Here is a 6,096-nt window from a genome sequence, read left to right on the forward strand (position 1 = left end):
AAACACACACATTTGCTTAAACGAGTTCCACGTGATTGTCAATAATAAACGAACATGTCTTGAAACATCACCTGTCGTCTTCCTGTGTTTGCTTCAGTAATAATAAAGAAATGTTCAGTAGAAATGTACAGTCACTGAAATTCAAATAACACACAAAATCTGCAGTGAAAAACAACATTGTGCTAAAAAGAAAATGTCTATATATAATAATTTTAATAACTGTATAATATATATATATATATTTACATTTGACTTTTAAGATTGTATACAATTCTGAAACTTAACTTATTAATAAATAAATAATTTAAGTTGCATAATATTATAATACTAGTAATGGAAATTACTATAATACAGTGATATTTTCTATATTGATCATTCATATACAATGAATATTTTCCAGTTTGGATCTTCCTTTAAATATTTAATTTGCTCTGCATGAATATCAAAGATTTTTAAATTGAATGTTATGAATTATTATGAATTGTTTCTGGGCCTATTACAACATTTAAAGAATTTAATTTGTTTTTTATTTTTGTTTTATTTCAATTTAAGTTATGTATTTATTCAAATATAGGATTTAATCATTCAGGTTACAGAATTGTATCCTTATTTACATCCTTAATTTCTATAAAACAATGATATCTGTATTTCTTTCATATACAATAAATATTTGTAAAATGTAAAACTGGGAATGATAATGATTTTCAAATTGAATGTTATGAATTGTTTCCAGGAATGTTACAAAATGTAAAGAATGTCGTTTTTTTTTTTTAAATACTATAATAAATAAAGACAAAACTGAAAAAAAGTCACAAATATATTGTAAATATTGTTTTCTGTATATCTTGTAACAGGCTTGGAAACAATTCATAATAATTCATAACATTCGTAAAATTTTAAACTGGGAATATTAGTGATTTTTAAATTGAATGTTATGAATTATGTATATTTCCAGGCCAGAATTTAATAATTTAAAGTTTCTTCGACAGGATTGAGTTTCTTATTTCAGCCAATTGATAAAAATCATAATTTATAGAACAGAATTAACATTTTTATGTCAATATAAATAAATATGTGAAGTATTTTTAAAATATTAAATGGTAAGCGTGTGACATCATAGGACATGCCGTTAATTAATCTCAAACATTAAGTATCATTTCAAACTGCTGTAAGTAATGAAATGCATATGATCGGGATTTAACGGTTAAAGACTGTACAAATGCTACGGTTAAAAACTGCTTAACAGAAAGTTTCCGTACTATATACGGTGAGTAACTGTAATAGAGCTTCTACAGTGTGTGACAATAATATTACAGGACTGTCCATACATTTCCCATCATGCACTTCCATTTACAGTAAAACCATGAATACAATACGTTGCTTTACAATTTATTGAAAAAAAAACAGTTGTATTACTGTTTAATTACAGATCAATATTGTAATTTTACATTTGTATGTAATTAAAGAAAACCGAATAAATACTGTATAAAAATGTGAATGCCAATGTCATAATACCGTTAATAAACAGATATTGTTAGTTTGTAATTTTTGAGAGCAAAAATCTATTTTCCATAAAATTAGGATTTTTTTTTTTTTACAGAGCGTTTAAAAAGTATATAAATTTGTGTATATATATATATATATATATATATACTTTTTACAAGCAGCCAACGAAACGGCCACTTTATCTACTAGGGCTGGGTAAAAAAATATCGATTTCTCGATTTTAATCGATTCTCACTTTTACAAAACAATATTGATTCTTAAATCCCAAGAATCGATTAGTCTATTTTTTGTACGAAATTCAAAAACATAAATACCGTTTAGGCGCTGTGGCGTGAGATCGCTCTGCCGCTCAGCTCAAGATAACCGGAGCAAACATGAACCGATCTTCTCTTCCGCATTAATACCAGTAACAGCGCGAAATAAACACGAATGAGCTTCTGAAAGTGTGTTAAAAGATACAGGACAACTTACCGAAATCCGTATCATGTCACATAGAATCGCTCAATCAGTGTTTCAACCGCAGAAAGACGTCAGTAAAACGGCTTGTAAACAATGTCATGTAACGTCACATTTACCTCAGAAAAACCATATCCAGTGTCCATAAAGTCGTCAGTCAGCTAGAAAAATGTACCTAAAAATTTGGTAATTATATGCACCACATTACATAGGATATTCATCGTCAATGTTCTTCAATATTTAATAAATCTGGCAAGTGGCACCCTTTAAATGTTTTTATTTAAAAAAAAAAAAACTAATTGGAGTAGAATTATGATTATGTAATTGTAAAGTTAATATTATAACTTTATTATTATATTTAAAAAAAAACATAATTTAGTGTCATTTAAGTCTTTGTATACAAATCAGTTAATTTTTACCTTCAATATTAGTAGTATCAACTGACTCCTATAGTTTACGACATTAGTTTTCCTTAGAAAATGTTCCATGTATTATACCTGATACATATCCAAAATAATCCATATTGAATTGAATCGAAAATCGGATCGAATCAAAAGCTTGTGAATCGAATTGAATACCCAGCCCTATTATCTACTAAATTTGTGCTCTTATGTCCTTCCTGCGTTACCTTTTCATTTGGTATTTTCATACAATGTTATATATTCATTTGGGGAAATGTTTTACCTGCAATAAACTCATTATATTTAACTACGTTTGTTATTGTTCGCCAAGCACATGCGACGTTCTAATTTTGACGTCACAGTCGGACAGGAATTATAACAGTCGAGTTCTGTTCTCCAGTTATTATCAGTTGTTCTTTACTCACTCACGGAAAGTCTTACTCGCGCATTTTACACACACACACAGCAACATTACATTTACAGATGCAGCCTATCATTATAACGATGGAGAGTCCCGTGGAGATGGAGAACAGCAGCGGCGAAGTGTTCGTGGACGCGATGGAGAGTTTACCGGAGGAGAGCAGCGACTCCCGTGCGTGCAGCCCCGCGGAGGCGGACCGCAACAGCCCCGCGGAGGTGGACGGCAACAGCCCCGCGGACGCGCAAAACCCAACAGGTAACGATGATATTAACGCTGAATAAACTCTCACAGCTCGCGCTCCATTCACAGATCGGCCACTCATCAGCGCGTGAGTGAGAGCGCGGTCCTCGTTACTAATTCGTTACGTCCGATCAGAGAGTCGGCCATTTTAAGCGCTGTAAATTCTGAAGCGCGAAACTTAGGGTGCTTTCACACTAGCAATTTTGGTGCGCACCCGGGTTCGATTGATGTCAGAGTTCGGTACGTTTGGATGATGTGAACGCGGTCCGTACCAGAGTCCGCTTTAAAAGGGTGGTCTGGGGTACGGTTCATGTGAACTCCGGTACGGTTCGCTGCTGATGTGAACGCAATCGTACTAAATCGCGGAAGTGAACCGCTATTAATGACGGATGATTTGATAAAAAATGTGTGTTTGTGTGTGTTTCACTCATTTTCCTGACGAGCATGACTGACATACTGCAAGCAGAGAGCTGTAAACCTCATTTCTGCTCGTCTTCAGCGTTTTTTAGAGCATTTGCAGTACATTTGCGGCATATAGACGCAAGTGCCATTAGAAACAAAACCAACAGTTAAAACACTAAAATATAAAAGTGAGGTGAGCAACACTATGCATTTCGCCGCCTTCACGCTCGCTGTCGTTACTAATGCTGCCTTCACGTGCTATCGGAAATTTCCTAATTCCCACTTTAGAAGTCGTGATTACGAGCTTGTTGCATCCAAGTGCTTTGTTGTAGGAGTGAACAGGAATCATGGTGGACAGTTGACACCAGGTTATTCTTGCCTATGTATTGGGAAAATCTTATTAAGAACCAACATTATAGTCCCCCATGCACCGACAACCATATAAACATTCCAGGTAGTCTGCTTTCTGCTGATTCTGTAATTTCAGTCAAATGCAGGCTATTTTCGCTGTGTACCAAACATACAATACGCTTCATATGATAACTCTTACATGTAAATATGTACTACATTAATGTCAAGACAAGATGACCAAGCTGTTTTTGGGAAAAAAAACTATAAAACCACACCTGCCACAGCAGTCTAGTTCTCTCCGCCACCATGTTTAAAGCTTATGACACGCCCATGTCGGGAATTGGGGTATCAAAATTATTTCCGACCTTCCCAGTGGTAAACACGACATCAGAGGGCGTTCATGTGCAATTTTTACCTAGGAAACTCGTATTTACGATAATTCCGATAGCACGTGAAGGCAGCATAAGCAACCGGGTAAACAGCTGCTGCTTTGATGACGCAAACGCACCCCGGATCGGATCCAGATAAGGGTGCTTTCACACTTGGTTCGACTGCCTGGACCGAACCCGAGTTCGATTGCTCCCCCCTCCCCCTGCCCCCGCTGGACTGTGTTCATATTATATTATTTGGATCCGAACCGGGGTGCGTTTGCATCATATATAAAACAATATATAAATATAAGGACTATTATAAATCGCACAGTGTGCACTTCATTTTAAAACACTCTCCGTCCACACTGGCGTTATCAAGTGATTTCCAAAATGTTCTAGTCCACATAAACGTCTGGACAAAACGCTAAATTCACCGCACGGTGCATGCGTTAAACATCATAAAAGCTCATAAACATGACCGTCTTCACAGTCTACACTACGATGGTTTCAAATTGATCCGCTTTCGAAAGCTACGTTTTTGTTGACTTAAGACGTCAGTGTGGACGGAGTGCCAAAACGCAGAGAAAAATATATGTTTTCAAACGACAATATATTAGTGTGGACATGGCCTGTGACTACTCACTAAAGATTTTTTACATAATTGTATGTGTGTTTGACTAAGGGAAAGCACTTAATTTGTAATGTGCGAGCTCTTTAGGCTTGTGTGTGTGTTGTTGGTATCAGCACAAAGAAAACTCTCTCTTAAAGAGCTCCCATACCATGTATTACGAAATTCTCTAAAATCGCTTGCATGTTCAAATTGGCGAGGTTTAAAAAGATGCTTCCGTCAGCTCTCCAGAAGTGACACATTTAATAGGTAGTAGGGCTGCGCAATATATCGAAATTATTGAAATATCGCAAATGTACATATCGCAATATGCATATCGCAAGGGCATGCAATATCTGAATGATTTTAATAGGCTATTTCAACATTGTGAAAAGTGTACGTTTTAGGTCGACGCATATAGCAGAGAATAGACTGAGCACATGACTGTTACTCATGTGACTTGCTTGACGTTAAAAAGAGTTATTAAATGCTATAACTTGCGAAAAACAACTTGCAGTCTCGCGCTGTCTGACACACACACACCGAAACGTGCGCACAAACCGTTCATTTTTTTGTGTCTTATTGCACACTCGAACTGTCAAATACACACACAGTTGTGTCAAAATGGCTGTCAGTTATCTATATAAAAGATATCAGTTGGGGAAAGAAATAGATTTTACACACTTAAAGCAATATCGTATCGCATATCGAATATCGCATTATTTAACAAGGATATCGCATTTTTCTTCGATATCGCACTGCCCTAATAGGTAGCCTAGACTGTGAGAACTAGAGAAGGGAGACGTGCAGTATTGCTGAAATTACTTCCCACAAGAAAGTTCACAAATGCTTGATTTGATGTGATAATCTCTGATTAATTTAATAATAAACTATTGTGGTAATTTCCCGCTTCACAAACCCCAAACTTGCGAGAGTGAGTAAAATTATGCACAATACGTATGGGGTGGATTTAATATCGGTACTTCGGTATTAGATTGTTGAAGCCAAAATTGTGGTATGGAGCAATCCCTAGTTCGTGTCATCTTCAAGCTTTAGACGCTTACGGAAACACGTCCTAGTGACTCACATTATTTGATTTCAAACCTGCGCTGAGAATGATCACGAAGACGACGCCACTGGATGGCCATTTCAATCTGTTGTGTCTGGTGTTATACTGGCCTCACCTGATCTGGTGTGTTTAGTCTGTGTATTCACATGTTGTTGCTGTGTGTGTGTGTGTTTCAGACGGCTCCAGCTCTGAGGATTACTTGAATATAACAGATGAATACTTTGAGCGTAATTTTGAAGTGGGAGAAGAACTGGAGTATTTCCCTGGAGCGC

The sequence above is a fragment of the Gobio gobio genome, assembly GCF_949357685.1.
Source record: "Gobio gobio genome assembly, chromosome: 1".
Lineage (NCBI taxonomy): Eukaryota > Metazoa > Chordata > Actinopteri > Cypriniformes > Gobionidae > Gobio > Gobio gobio.